The sequence below is a fragment of the Pelophylax lessonae genome (genome assembly GCF_965119305.1).
Source record: "Pelophylax lessonae genome assembly, chromosome: 6".
In the NCBI taxonomy this organism is placed as follows: Eukaryota; Metazoa; Chordata; class Amphibia; order Anura; family Ranidae; genus Pelophylax; species Pelophylax lessonae.
The window spans coordinates 330,953,155-330,969,944 of NC_138773.1; positions in this window are offsets into that span (position 1 = coordinate 330,953,155).

Sequence of the window (16,790 nt, forward strand, 5' to 3'; positions counted from 1 at the left end):
CCTTCTATCCTCTCTGTACCAGGATATCCTCCCCTCTATGCCAGGATGTCCTCCTCTCTGTACCAGGCTGCCCTCCTCTGTATCCTCTCTGTGCCAGGCTTCCCTCCTCTCTATTCTCTCTGTGCCAGGCTTCCCTCCTTTCTATCCTCTCTGTGTTATTCTGTCCTCCACTCTATCCTCTCTATACCAGGCTGTCCTCCTCTCTATTCTCTCTGTGCCAGGCTCTCCTCCTCTCTATTCTCTCTGTGCCAGGCTCTCCTCTTCTCTGTGCCAGACTGTTCTCCTCCCTATCCTCTCTGTGCCAGGCTGCCCTCCTCTCTGTGCCAGGCTGTCCTCCTCTCTGTGCCAGGCTGTCCTCCTCTCTGTGCCAGGCTGCCCTCGTCTCTGTGCTAGGCTGCCCTCCTCTCTGTACCAGGCTGTCCTCCTCTCTGTGTCAGGCTTCCCTCCTCTCTGTACCAGGCTGTCCTCCTCTCTATTCTCTCTGTGCCAGGCTCTCCTCCTCTCTCTGTACCAGGCTGCCCTCCTCTCTGTGCCAGGTTTTCCTCCTCTCTGTGCCAGGCTGTCCTCCTCTCTGTGCCAGGCTGCCCTCCTCTCTGTTCTCTCTGTGCCAGGCTGTTCTCCTCTCTATCCTCTCTGTGCCAGGCTGTCCTCCTCTCTATCCTCTCTGTGCCAGGCTGTCCTCCTCCCTGTGCCAGGCTCTCCTCTATCCTCTCTGTACCAGGCTGTCCTCCTCCCTGTGCCAGGCTGTCCTCCTCTCTATCCTCTCTGTGCCAGGCTGTCCTCCTTTTTGTGCCAGGCTGTCCTCCTCTCTATCCTCTCTGTGCCAGGCTGTCCTCCTCTCTATCCTCTCTGTGCCAGGCTGTCCTCCTCTCTATCCTCTCTGTGCCAGGCTGCCCTCCTCTCTTTGCCAGGCTGTCCTCCTCTCTGTGCCAGGCTGCCCTCCTCTCTGTTCTCTCTGTACCAGGCTGCCCTCCTCTCTGTCGGTGTTGCTTTAAGCTTTACTTTCTGTTTCCAGTAAAGGGAGGGGTTGGAGGAGGAGAAGAGAAACAGAAACTAAATTCCTCCTTCAAGTCCCGAGTCACCCTTCACGAGGTGGGGTTTTCTAACGTTATTACACCCGGATCACCCGAACTGAGCACTGATCGTGTTCCGCTACCCCCACCCTAAAATCACAGATCCCCCTGATTATCACCCTCCAGGGTATACAGAGCCCCTGATCTCTCCTCTGGTGATCTCTAGATGTAAACAAAGTAATACAATGTGTTTGATGATTTGTTTCTAAAAGTTTCAAAATATTTACATAAAAACATCCCAGCGTAAGACCCCTTTCACATGGGGGGGGGGGGGGGGATCCGTCCGAGCTCCGCTATGCAGCCCGTTTCCATTCAATTATCATCCGATCCGATCTGCTGGACGGATGGTGAACGTATCGCCATACGTCTGTTTTCAGCTGATTTTATTGGATGCCAGGCGGGTGTCAGCGCACACATGTCCACTGACATCCGCCTCCCCATAGAGGACAATGGGTGGCCCAATCTGTTCCACCTGAAAAGGGGACAGGGGCGTACCAAGGGGTTGGCCAGATTAGCGCCAACCAGGGGTGCAGGCTGAGGGGGGCGCAAAAAAATTGGCAGTGTTAGCAGTGATTTTTGCGCCCTTAGCTCAGCCTGCACACCGGCGCCCCCAGGCAATCCTGGAGCCCTGTGTCCACTCCAGGCAGCAGTGCGGGCTCTCCGGAGCTCTGTCCGCCCACACATGCGGCTCATCAGCAGTCACATGACCGTGGCATCTTCAATCGGCTCCAGCTCGGTGGCAGGCTGGGGATGGGGACTGCACTGGGGCTGTCAGAGGAGCCTGCACCGCCGCTAAGCACAGTGAGACTCCTTCAACCTCCTCTCCACTCCCAGGCAAAGCTGACTGGGGGACCTCCCCCTATCTCTCTGTCACCCCCCCTCTCTCTCTCTCTGTCACCCCCTCTCTCTCTGTCACCCCCTTCTCTCTCTGTCACCTCCTCTCTCTCTCTCTCTCTCTCTCTCTCTCTCTCTCTCTCTCTCTCTCTCTCTCTCTCTCCGTCAACCCCCCTCCTCTCTCTCTCTGTCACCCCCCTTTCTCTCTGTCACCCTCTCTCTCTCTGTCATCCCCTCTCTCTCTCTCTGTCACCCCCCTCTCTCTTTCTGTCACCCCTCTCTCTTTCTGTCACCCCTCTCTCTCTGTCACCCCTTCTCTCTCTCTGCTTTCTCTCTCTCTGTCACCCCCTCTCTCTTTCTGTAACCCCCCCCCTCTCTCTCTCTCTCTCTCTCTGTCACCCCCTCTCTCTCTCTCTCTCTGTCACCCCTCTCTCTCTGTCACCCCCTCTCTCTCTTCTCTCTTTCTCTCTCTCTCCCTCTGTCACCCCCTCTCTCTCTCTCTCTCTGTCATCCAACTCTCTCTGTCATCCAATTCTCTCTCTGTCACCCCCTCTCTCTCTCTCTCTCTCTGTCACCTCCTCTCTCTCTCTCTGTCACCTCCTCTCTCTCTTCTCTCTCTCTCTGTCACCCCCTCTCTCTCTTCTCTCTCTCTCTGTCACCTCCTCTCTCTCTTCTCTCTCTCTCTCTCTCTGTCACCTCCTCTCTCTCTTCTCTCTCTCTCTCTGTCACCCCTCTCTCTGTCACCTCCTCTCTCTCTCTCTCTCTCTGTCACCCCCCCCCCTTTCTCTGTCACCCCCCTCTCTCTCTTCTCTCTCTCTCTCTCTCTGTCACCTCCTATCTCTCTTCTCTGTCTCTCTCTCTGTTACCTCCTCTCTCTCTCTCTCTCTCTCTCTCTCTCTCTGTCACCTCTCTCTCTCTCTCTCTCTCTCTCTCTCTCTCTCTATCTCTCTCTCTATCTCTGTCTCCCCCTCCTCTCTCTATCTCTCTCTGTCACTCCCCTCTCTCTCTCTCTCTGTAACCCCCTCTCTCTCTCTGTCACCCCACCCTCTATCTCTCTCTGTCACCCCCCCCTCTCTCTCTCTCCCTGTCACCCTCTCTCCTTGTCACCCTCTTTCTGTGTCACCCTCTCTCTCTCTCTGTTACCCCCTCTCTCTCTCTCTCTGTCACCCCCCTCTCTCTCTCTGTCATCCCCTCTCTCTCTCTCTCTGTCACCTCCTTTCTCTCGCTGTCACCCTCCCTCTCTCTCTCTCACCCCCCCTCTCTCTCTCTCACCCCCTCTCTCTGTCACCCCCTCTCTCTCTCTCACCCCCTCTCTCTCTCTGTCACCCCCCTCTCTCTCTCTCTGTCAACCCCCCCCCCCCCTCTCTCTCTCTGTAAACCCCCCCCCCTCTCTCTCTCTTTCGGGGGGGGGGGGGCTCCGATACAGTTCCTCTCCAAGGGCGCTGGAGACCCTAGGTACACCTCTGAAAAGGGACAGGGGAACCCGATTGATCCAATCATGTGAAAGGGGCCTAAAACGTCTATTATTATATTCAAGAGGGGGGTGAAGTGCAGAGAAGAGCAACCAAACTGATAAGAGCATGGAGGAGCTCAGCTATGAGGAGAGATTAGAGGAACTGAATTTATTCTCTCTGGAGGAGATTAGGGGGATAGGGTCTCCATGTATAAATACATAAGGAGGGATATGATCTCCATGTATAAATACATAAGGAGGGATATGATCTCCATGTATAAATACATAAGGGGGGAAGTGATCATCATGTATAAATACATAGGGGGGGGGGATATGATCTCCATGTATAAATACATAAGGGGGGGATATGATCTCCATGTATAAATACATAAGGGGGATATGATCTCCATGTATAAATACATAAGGGGGGATATGATCTCCATGTATAAATACATAAGGGGGGATATGATCTCCATGTATAAATACATAAGGGGGGATATGATCTCCATGTATAAATACATACGGGGGGATATGATCACCATGTATACATACATAAGGGGGGATATGATCTCCATGTATAAATACTTAAGAGGGGATATGATCTCCATGTATAAATACATAAGAGGGGATATGATCTCCATGTATAAATACATAAGGGGGGATATGATCTCCATGTATAAATACATAAGGGGGGATATGATCTCCATGTATAAATACATAAGGGGGGATATGATCTCCATGTATAAATACATAAGGGGGAGATATGATCTCCATGTATAAATACATAAGGGGGGATATGATCACCATGTATGAATACATAAGGGGGGATATGATCACCATGTATAAATACATAAGGGGGGATATGATCACCATGTATAAATACATAAGGGGGGATATGATCTCCATGTATAAATACATAAGGGGGATATGATCTCCATGTATAAATACAAAAGGGGGGACATGATCTCCATGTATAAATACATAAGGGGGGATATGATCTCCATGTAAAAATACATAAGGGGGGATATGATCTCTATGTATAAATACATAAGGGGGATATGATCTCCATTTATAAATACATAAGGGGGGGTATGATTACCATGTATAAATACATAAGGGGGATATGATCTCCATGTATAAATACATAAGGGGGGATATGATCTCCATGTATAAATACAAAAGGGGGGACATGATCTCCATGTATAAATACATAAGGGGGGATATGATCTCCATGTAAAAATACATAAGGGGGGATATGATCTCTATGTATAAATACATAAGGGGGATATGATCTCCATTTATAAATACATAAGGGGGGGTATGATTACCATGTATAAATACATAAGGGGGATATGATCTCCATGTATAAATACATAAGGGGGGATATGATCTCCATGTATAAATACATAAGGGGGGATATGATCACCATGTATAAATACATAAGGGGGGAAATAATCTCCATGTATAAATACATAAGGGGGGGATATGATCACCATGTATAAATACATAGGGGGAGATATGATCTCCATGTATAAATACATAAGGGAGGGATATGATCTCCATGTATAAATGCATAAGGGGGGATATGATGCCCATGTATAAATACATAAGGGGGGGATATGATCTCCATGTATAAATACATAAGGGGGGATATGATCACCATGTATAAATACATAAGGGGGGATATGATCTCCGTGTATAAATACATAAGGGGGATATGATCTCCATGTATAAATACATAAGGGGGGATATGTAAGAATATTTAATAATAAATATCGCGCTCGTACTTCATTATGTCAGAAATTTATACTGCTCTAAATATAATAGTTTCTATTTATGGTTAATAAGCAAAGATCTATAAGAAAGGAGAGTCTTCACCTATTGCCACAAATCAATTTGTCGTGAGTTCTTTTTAATTGATTAATTTCTTTTTAAAAGCATATACCAATCTTAGTGAGTACAGTCTACAGTATGGAATATATATAAAAATATTTATTCTCCAGAGTGTAATCACAATATATGATCAAACAAGAAGTGACACATAAAAATAACTCTACATAAACTACTAACTTCAAATAATCAATGCAATGTGATGTTTAGCTCAATAATGAAAGTGAAACTGAAACAAAGTGAAAGTGAAACCAAAACGAAAGTAAGATTACCATTTCTTCCCAGGTATAGCATAAGCCATAAATAAATGTTCTATATAAACAGAGTACAATGGTCTGCGCAATGCATAGCCGAAAGTCACTTCACTGCAGATGAGTGAGAATAAGCCATGCAAAACGGAAGACTTAAAATTGCAAATAATGCACTAAATCTGATATTAATAAAAATTTATAAAAACAAAAATCAGCTATTTAGAGAAAAATCTACTATGGTTTATACGGCTGGGATTGTAATCTCATTACCCTTAAATATGCAATATAAAACATATAAGGAAAGAATAAACAATTGTTGAATAAAATCAAATAACATAGCAAGGCATATTTACCACACTTAAGATATGATCTCCATGTATAAATACATAAGGGGGATATGATCACCATGTAAAAATACATAAGGGGGGACACGATCTCCATTTATAAATACATAAGGGGTCCATATAGAGAACTTGGTGTTGAGTTGTCCACACTTCACAGAGGACAAGGGGGCGCTATTTACATCTACAGGGAAAAGAGATTCAATCTGGAAATAGGGAAAGGTTTCTTCACAGTAAGAGCTATGAAAATGTGGAATAGACTCCCTCCAGAGGTGGTTCTGGCCAGCTCAGTAGATTGATTTAAAAAAAATCCTGGATTCTTTCCTGGGTGTACATAATATAAATGGGTACTAATATTTATAGGTAAAGTTGATCCGGGGAATATCCGATTGCCTCTCCGGGGATCAGGAAGGATTTTTTTTTCCCCTGCTGGAGCTGGACTAACCATGTTACAGGGGAACAGATAAAAACCTGATGGGTTCAGCTGTGTCCAGGCTCAGACATATGTCCCTATCCAAGGGTTTCCCCTTTGTGTGTGGCTACGAGTGAAGTCGCTGTCAGCCTGTCATTCATTTATATGGGACGATCGGCCGCTGATATTCACACACGCGTCACTCCAACCACAAAGATTGGCTGATTCTTGTGGCTGGAATCTGGTGGCTTCATCTGGCCCTGTGAAGGAGACATTAGTGATAACAGTCACCGGAACAAACAGAGGGGGTGAATCTCCCTAACGAGGACAAACAGCAATAAAACCTGAGAGGTGTTCAACACCTCTCCATGCCATCGACGACTGCCAAAAAAGTTTTGCTTTTAGTTATTGTACAGGATGCCAGGGATTTGCCCTGGAAGGCAGCTATGTTTCCCCATTACTCCTGCATCTATTGATCATGTTCGTTTGAATGAAACGCGTCGGGTGCTACAGCAGTGACCTTATTGCACCTACCTGGGTCCCCTCATGTGATTGACTGCATTAAATGCAATTTTATTCCTGCCTGTTTTTAAAGTGGAGTTCCACCCATTTTCGTAACTTTAGATTTATGTAATCCCCTTTAAAATGACTTTTACCAATGAAAACTTTTTTTGCTAGTAAATACCTTAATTTCTGCTTTATTCCTCCTCTCCTCACTTCCGGGTCCGATCAACGATGACGTCATTCGGCGATTCGCAGTGTGTGCTGGGATGTATTCCATTCCAGAAATCTCGCAGTATTACCCAGGAGCTGAGCTGTGCTGTGTGTATTCAGGCCGTGACCTGCCCCGCCTCCGCCCCGCCTCCTCTCAGTGAGTTGTACTGTATGCATTGTATTCAGGACGTGCTCTGCCCCGCCTCCGCTCCGCCTCTTCTCAGTGAGTTCAGAGAGGATATAATGCTTTCAGTCCTCGCTCACTGAGAGGAGGCGGGGCAGAGAACGGCCTGAATACAATGCATACAGTACAACTCACTGAGAGGAGGTGGGGCAGGGGCGGGGCAGAGAATGGCCTGAATACACACAGTACAGCTAATAGGTAATACTGCGAGATTTCTGGAATGGAATACATCCCAGCACACACTGCGAATCGCCGAATGACGTCATCGCCGATCGGACCCGGAAGTGAGGAAAGGAGGAATAAAGCAGAAATTAAGGTATTTACTAGCAAAAAACAACAAAAAAAAAGTTTCCATTGGTAAAAGTCGTTTTAAAGGGGATTACATAGATCTATGTAATCCAACGTATTAAAAATGGGTGGAACTCCGCTTTAAGTAGTTTTAACCTTCAATAACCACCAATGGACCGCCCCACACATATATACTGTGCGCAATTTTGTGCACAGGCTCCGGAGCGTGCATGTGCGTGCTGCCGGCGACCCGCTTCCGCTGTGATTGGACAAAGCAGAAGTCAACGTGATGTCTGTCGAGACCTGCCAATCGTTCATAGGAGAGACAGAATGGCGGTCTGTCAGGAAGGAAGATGGAGATCCTGTGTTTCTTCTAAGCTGGAACATGGACCTCTGTCTTCGTCCAGTTAAGCCCTCCCCCCCACACAGTTAGAAAGCACTCCCTAGGAGCACACTTAACAAGGAAGTAAACACTGCCTCTTGCTTTTTTTTTTTGGTCACCTGCAAAAAAAAAGGCATAATGTGCTAGTATGCATTGCATACTAGCACTTTATGTGAAACTGACCTGCAAACTAAGCCCTTGTCATCCCCGCTGGAGGCTGCATCCATCTTCGTCATCTTCCTTCCGGGTCTGCGGACTCCGGCTGTGTGACTGGCCAGAGCTGCGTGACATCACTCCCGCGCATGCTCGTGGGAGCTGCCAGTCACGGCACAGGGCTCTGAAGAAACTGCACAGACGGCCGTTCCTTCAGAGTGCATGCGCCGATGACATCATCGGCTGCATGCAATATAAATATCTCCTAAACGCTGCAAATTTAGGAGATATTTACAGTACCCAGGGCTTTTTTTCAGCGGGAACGCGGGGGAACGCAGTTCCGGAACCTCCAGTCTGAATGTATGCAATGGCAAAGGGGTGCTGGGGCCAGTGGGGTGAGCTTGGTTGCTTGGGGGAACTATTGTTGCTGGGGAGGATTTATTGTTGCTGGGGGGGGGGGCTATTGTTGTTGGGGGGGAGTCTATTGTTACAGGGGAGAATTTATTGGAGGGGGGGGCGATTGTGGCAGGGGAGGATTTATTGTTGCTGGGGGGGGGGGGGGCTGTTGTTGTTGGGGCTTATTGTTGCTGATTGCAGGGGATCTATTTTACTGTTTTTTCTATTGTTGCAGGGGAAGATTTATTGCTGCTGGGGGGATCTATTGTTGGGGGGATCTATTGTTGGGGGGATCTATTGTTGCTGATTCCAGGGGATCTATTTTACTTCTTTTCTAGTTATCATTAACAAATTCCATACAAATTACCTAGAACCACAACATGATACTTGGTTCTGTATTCTCTAAAAGGAGGGGGGGGGGTACTAGGAGGTGGGCAGAGGGTGGAACCAAAGGACAGAGCTCAGAGGTGGGTAGGGGGTGGAGACAAGGGGTGACTCAGAAGAGGGGACTACCTGCACCTATTCTCTGAGAAAAGAAGCCCTGACAGTACCTATAGGTAAGCCTTATCATAGGGTTACTTATAGGTACAAACATTAGAGGGAAGTTTACTTCTACTTTAACCCCTTGATCGTCCTGATGTTAACCCCTTCCCTGCCAGTGTCAGTAGTTCAGTGACAGTGCATTTTTGTTTAGAATTGATCACTGTAGTAATGTCACTGGTCCCCAAAAAAATGTCTGTTAGGGGTCCAATCTGTCCGCCGCAATGTCGCAGTCCCGCTAAAAATCACTGATCGCCGCCATTACTAGTAAAAAAAATAAATAAATAAATAAAAATTCCATAGTTTGTAGATGCAATAACTTTTGCGCAAACCAACCAATATACACCTGTTGGGATTTTTTTTTACCAAAAATATGTAGCAGAATACATATTGGCTTAAGTTTATAATTACATTTTATTTCTAAATTTTTTTATTGGGTATGTTTTATAAAAACAAAATAAAAACCGCAGAGGTGATCAAATACCATCAAAAGAAAGCTCTATTTGGACATAAAGGACATCAATTGTATTTGGGTACAGCATCGCACGACCGCGCAATTGTCAGTTAAAGTAGAGTAGTGCCGTATGGAGAGGGGTGGGGTGGAGTGGGGTGGAGAGGGGTTTTGAAGGGTGGGGTGGAGAGGGGTTGGGAAGGGTAGAGTGGGGTGGAGAGGGGTTGGGTGGGGTGGGTTAGGGTGGAATGGGGTAGGGTGGGTTGTGGTGGGATGGAGTGGGGAAGAGTGGGGTGGGGTGGGGTTGAGTGGGGTGGAGTGGACTGTGCACGCCTGGGCCCTTTTTCTGAACTAACATCTGTTATGAGGCATCTCAAGTTCTTCTGAGTCTCTCCGGACATCATACTTATCTGATTCCCCCTTGGATATATGTGCGGCCCTCACTAGTTTCTGGTAAGGAGCTTATATACTGGTGGTGGATTATTACCAGCTCTCTGGTTATCTGCACTTTCAGAAAGCACACACCTATTCCAGACGGTGGCGTATAGTCTTAGGCTCCATTCACATGTAGGCGTTTTGGGGCGTTTTTGGGGAGTTTTTCTGCTCTAGGATCAGCTCTCAAAACGCCCAACAAGACAAATCCTATTCATTTCAATGGCCCCTGTTCACATCTGAGCGTTTTGACGCTGTAAGCAAAACGCCCAACGCTCAAAAAAGTACATGAACTTCTTTTTGGGCAGATTAAAGGCGTTTTCCATTGGTTTCTATTCAATCTAAAAACACCTGCACAAAAAACGCCTGTAAATCGCGGTAAAAATCACGGTAAATCGCGGTAAAAATCGCGGTAAAAAACACGCGAAAACGCTACGCTCAGGTGTGAATGTAGCCTAATACATACTAGCCTCTGGTGAGGAGTACCTGCATGTGTGTGTCATATGCACAGCGGTGAATTTTCATACCTGTACGGGTTAAGGTGTTACACTCCTATCATCTGTGAGTGCAGCCTTTTTCTCCACAATTTTATTATTTGTTAGTTGGTTTCATGCTATGGCGTTTTATATCTCTCATTCCATGAATTGGTGATGCCTGGTTATTATGTACTCACTTCAACTGTCTGGGGGACAGCACTGCAAGTAATTAAGTGGTCCTATGCTAAAGTGGCCATCGTTATGAAGACACCCTGGTCCTTTGGGCTGGTTTGACCAGTTTACAGGCGCTATACTTACTGGTTTCTGGTAAGCAGATTACTTATTAGCCATCTATTTGTGGATACTTCAATTTCACCTGTATTTTTCATTTATGGATGAATAATGGACTAACCTCAGTTTTTTTTGGATACTTTTTATTATTTGTTTATTATTTGTATTCACTCATTTTTTGGTCTTTTGACCATCTTATTCAATACTTTGGACACTATTATCATTATTATTTTTATCACTTAGCGCGACTTGGTTATATTTATATTTATTTGAGTGCTTTCACACTTGAAGTTGCTGCTTTCATTTATTTTGGCATTAGCGCGGTTATTTATTTTATTCTTTACTCTTTATGGAGGGATCGGGGGTCTAAAAGACCCCAAATCCCTCCTTTGCACGTAAAAGCATTCAAAACGCCAAGTTTAGCTGTTTTAAATGCTGTAATTTTTTTTTTTTTTTAATCTGGCACCTTAAAGGCTCCAGTACCTGGAAGTGATGTCATGACATCGCTTCCGGGTTTTTACATCAGAGACCCAATCAGAGCCGACGGAAGAGCAGACGGACGGGAGACCCGGCGAGCCGCGGAAGGAAAACGAGCGGCTGCTCAGCCACATCAAGTGTCATTACAAGAAAGCCAACTGTTGGCTCTAAACCACAGTACCGGGGTGATGCCTCTAGCTGCAGGCATCTTCCCAGAAGACCCCCTGAAGCCGAGGCAGCATAATTGCGTTCTGTCGGCGCAAACCTTTCTCTATACTTGATTATCCTGGCCTACTGACCCAAAGAATCTTCTCAAAGTGTCCTTTCTCTGTACTTGAATATCTTGGCCCACTGGCCCAAAGGATCTTCACAAAGTGTTCTTTCTCAGCACTCCTTTTTAGCAACAGTAGTGGCCCAAGGCCAAAAAGATCTTCACAAAGGGTCCTTTAGGTGTCTCTGTGAATTAGGGGTTTTCCCCCTCCAGGTAGCAGCCCCTGGTTTTAACAGGACAAGTTCTTTGTAGCAAAGGTTCTTCTCCAAGGTGCAGAAACTGTAGCAGTTTTGCTGATCCCCATATTCTTTTGCAAGGATAGAAGGGAATGGGGATTTGGGAACAAGGCCTCCAGCCCTAACAGTAACTTTAGTATCAAAGAGATTATTCAGGCACACTAGCCCCTTTTTAACTCAATTTCCAGCTGAAACAAGAACTCAGCACACCTCAGTAGTAGTAATCAGGATGAGGTATGCGGACGATCTTGCCTTCAGGATTTCGGATACTAATGGCCCAGGCTTGGCCTTTTCCATCTTGGCGGTGGACCTCCACTCGATCAATGTAGATGGACCGCCCCAGATTCCAGTTGACCTTGATTGACAGGTAGGTGTCCCGTAGTTGGGGCTTGGACTGGTTCCTATGTGCAGGGCCGGGACAAGGGGTGGGCAGAAGTGATGGCTGCCCTGGGCACTGTGGTATCATATGAGGTATGGGGGCACCACAAGGAGATTGGGAGAGGGGATTTGTGTTGAGAGGGGGGATTTGGGGGGAGCTGCAGGAGGTAGGAATTGTTCTAAGAGGGGACACTTAGGGAGGTGTGCTAGAAGTGGGGTTGGGGGGGTTTGTGCTAGAAAAGGTAATATGGGAGGGGGATTGGTGCTAGTTGGGCTTGTTTGGTGGGCATTATTTGTGCTAGGAAGGGAATTTTTTTGTGGGGGGGGGATTTATGCTGGGATGGAGGATTAGGGGAAGGAAATTTGTGCTGGGGGTGGGGATTTTGGGGGGGGGGAGAGGATTTGTGCTTGGAGGGGAAATTTGAGGGGTAAAGAATATGTGCTAGGAAGGGTTTTTTTTTTTTTATTTTGGGGGGTGGGGGAATTGTGCTGAGAGCATATGTGGAATGAGAGGATTTGAGCTGGGTGGGATAAAGGGGGGGGGGGGGTTTGTGCTGGGAGGGGGGATTTCAGCAGGGGGTGATCTATACTCATTGTACTGCAGAATCAGATCCTCCAGTAGCTCCGATCTCAGTCAGCTTTACAGGATCTCTGGGTTCAGTTCCTCTCTAGCTCTTTAAGCCCTCAGGTCAACTGTCAACATGAGGACAAGGTGCTTTGTGGTGGGTGGAGCAGAGCCCCCCCCCCGCCCCAAATCATTCCCCTATGTTTAATGTTTAGGGCATGTGCCCTGATATGGTTCAGGAGGGGGGGTTCCCCTTAAAATCCACACCAGACCCAAAGACCCCGGTATGGCCTGGGGGGGGGACCCCATGCTGTTTATTTTCTTTATTTTTTTAATAGTCTGGTGCTGGCAAATGGAACTGTAATGGAACTGCGACCCACACTGTGTTTGTGGGCTTCCGTCAGTGTACGGCTTCCCCCAGTCTGGAACACAGATATTGTATCAGATATTCTAGCCGCCCTACCTACAAAACTAGCCGACAACTTAGCTTTTATGTCTCTGAAAACAACTAACTCTTTATTGAAGAATAAACAGACTTTTTATACACTTGAGAAGTATGTCAGTCACTACATGAACAATGACCCGAATATTTACCCAAAACATCACACAATGGTTAGATAATGAGGTACAGCTGACTCATGGCTAATCCCATCTAGACAAGGTTATCATTCACATGCTAATTAAATCAGCGTACTTAAACCAGTCTGGAAGACCAGACTGCCGGCAACAAGGCTAAAACAATATACAACATTAGGCAATATCCTAAGGATAAACACAGAACACCTTATTATACAGACAATAGGAAGAGACCACCAGTGACAGACTGTCTTTCTCCGACATTGAAGAACATGGAACAGAGGCCAATGTGATTGGCTCTTTCAATCAACATGTTCAGAATCAATCAGGCCAGGAATAGTCTTCATATATTTCTTGAGCTATATGGTTGATAAATATTAATGTCCCATTTGAAGTAATTCAAACCATATTCTCAGTGTCCATTAATTATCTGTCCATCATTTCCTTGGTCGCCCTGTGTCCCTAATAGACACAGAGTGACTTACACATAAGAGGGGCCTAGGGAGCTGAAAGAGGGATTTCCCAACCTCTCTAAGGTAAGCTGGGTTCCACGGACCCCCCAACCAAAGTGACTCCCATCACAGTAACCACAAGTCATTTTTAATGGGATTTGACTAAGAAATGCCATTTTTGCTGCAGCAGGTTTTATACATGCTACAGATGCGCTACTTTATAAGCAGACTAAGGGGACCCCCCAGGCACTATATTTAACCACTTAAGGACTGCCCCATGTACATTTACTAGATGCAAAATCACATACCTGTACGTGATTTTGTAGAAAGGCTCTAGGGGGCGGGCGTGTGCAGCCGGAGCTGTAATTGGACACAGCAGGAGCCAATCAGCGGGGATTGCCGGCCACCCGCGATCATTCAGAAGAATAACAGAAAGGCGATCTGCCATTTGTAAACAAGGCAGACCGCCGTTATGTCAGACAAGAAGAGAGAGATCTTGTGTTCCTACTAATCAGGAATAAAGATCTCTCTCTTCCTGCAGTCAGTCGATCCCCCACACAGTTAGAAAGCACTCCCTATGAACACATTTAACGCTTTGATCACCTTAGATGTTAACCCCTTCCCTGCCAGTGTCAATAGTACAGTGACAGTGCATATTTTTAGCACTGATCGCTGTATTGGTGTCACTGGTCTCCAAAAAGTGTAACTTAGTGTCAGATTTGTCCGCCGTAATGTCACAGTCCCGCTAAAAATTGCTGATCACCGTTATTACTAAGAAAAACAAAAAAAAAATTAAAAGTCCATAAACCTATCCCATAATTTGTAGACGCGATAACTTTTGCGCAAACCAATCAATATACATTTATTAGGATTTTTTTTAACAAAAACATGTAGCAGAATACATACTGTATTGGTCTAAATTGATAAAGAAATTATATTTTTTTATTGTATATTTTAGAAAGTAAGAAGTGTAGCAAGTGTTCCAGGCCTATGGCCTGATGTGGGTCTGCCATTAGTACCGGTACTTTTCCCAGCCCATGTGAGCTGTGACCCTGGGTGTGATAACTGAAGCGATGACAACTCCGGCATCTTTGCTTATGGTTTTTATTTGTTTTAAGGGGATGGGAGAAGGGAGTGAGTGGAATACTCCTTTAGGCTTAACTGTATAAACTTGGGACTTTTACTCCTGAAAACACCCATTGGCGCTTCCTTGACGACCAGCCGGCGCCAGCCAACGCTCACTAACACTGAGAATTCTTTGTAAAACACTGAAGTGCTGAATCCTCGACTTTTAAGTCCAGAAGATCCAGGACTGAATACTGTAGAATTAATGACACTGTTGAACTGCAAAGTCACTGAATGCTCTCTGTGGCCGAACACTGACTTGAGGTAGAATTGTGTAGATTCCTGTATGTCTGCATCTCTTGACACCCCGTACCTCACTCTGCACACACAGAACTGTACACTTCACACTGTACATTAACACTTCAGGGCCAAAACCGCTGGTGCCCCCTTTAAGAGGCAAAGAGAAACAAAGAAAGGGCGCACCGACCTAGCGCATTATCCTCATTAATAGGCTTTATTCATGCAACATATAAAATGGCTACTCACAAACACAGGTGAAAAAAGATCATATCAAGCTCAGTTGCTCCAGTGTCAGGAGTAGTCCATAAATTAGTCCATAATCCGATGAGATGACGTCTGACGCATTTCGACGCTCAGCCTCTTCCTCAGAGCCACCAGGTCTGAGGAAGAGGCTGAGCCTCGAAATGCGTCAGCCGTCATCTCATCGGATTATGGACTAATTTATGGACTACTCCTGACACTGGAGCAACTGAGCTTGATATGATCTTTTTTCACCTGTGTTTGTGAGTAGCCATTTTATATGTTGCAGAATAAAGCCTATTAATGAGGATAATGCGCTAGGTCGGTGCGCCCTTTCTTTGTTTCTCTTGGCCTCTAGTACCGTTTGACTACCCCAGTCCGTTTTGGGCAGCAAGACCTTAGCCATCTGAGACGCCAGTTGTGAGTCCCGTGGGGAGTGTGGTCGGGGAGCTTGGATTCTAAGCGCAGGAGAAGGGTGGTATCACCTTATTGTTTTGGAGGTGCCCCCTTTAACCTTGAACTCTTCAGGGTTCACTGACTATGTACCCCCCTCTGTCACTTCAGGGTCCTCAACCTAGGCAACCCCTTTCACCGCTAGCTGGCACTGGATCCCAGAACCTCTTCCGGAGTGGTCCCCTCTGACTCAGGCAGACCCCAGGGGCAATCCTCAGTACTCACGACCTGTGTAGGCTTTCCTGGGACTGGACCCCTCTCTCTCTCCGCCGGTTCTCGGCACACCGGATCCCCTCAGCTCAACTCAGCACTCTCTGGATCCTCAGACGACACCCCGAGACATCCACCTTCCTCAGACAGGAGGAGAGACAGCCGCACTCTCCTTCCTGGGACTCTGCTCCCACCAAAGACGCCACGTCACGCGCTTCCCCCAAACTTATACCCACTCCCAGAATCCCTTGCAGCATAATCTACCTTCTGGGGTAGTTACAAGCCTGGATGTGTCCCCTGATTGGGCTTCCCACACTGCCCTATGAGAAGCCTCTCACAGGAGCCAATGGGGAGACTTCCCTCTCAGCAATCACATCTGGAAGCCATGACACCCTGACTAATTACATCACAACCCTGCTGTTAGGCAGACAAGGCCACTACACATTTACCTATCACCTACCTGTAGGGTGCTACAGAAATATTGTTTTTTTTTTTTCAGAATTGTCGCTTTTTTTTGTTTATAGCGCAAAAAATAAAAATCGCAGCGGTGATCAAATACCACCAAAAGTAATCTCTGTTTGTGGGGGGAAAAAAAGGACATCAATTTTATTTGGGTACAGCGTCGCATGACCGCGGGATTGTCAGGTAAAATAACGCAGTGCTGAATCGCAAAAAATGGCCTGGTCATTAAGGGGGTAAAATGTTCCGAAGCTGAAGTGGTTTTTCTTTTTTATTGGAATTTTTCATTTTTATTGTTGCATTTTAAGCATAATTAAAAAATCACTGCTCCAGAAAAAAATGATTGTTTTTACAAAAAAATAATTTATTGATACATGCCCCCCAGGGCAGGACACAGACCCCCCTCCCCCCTCATACCCCTTTTATGGCCAATTACTTGCATATAAGTGATTGCCACAAGGCCAAACATTTTCTACAAAGGGGTTCCCCATTTGGGTTAGAACATTTCCCCTCTTCAGGAGTTTTGCTGTGAATCCAAAAGGGGGGT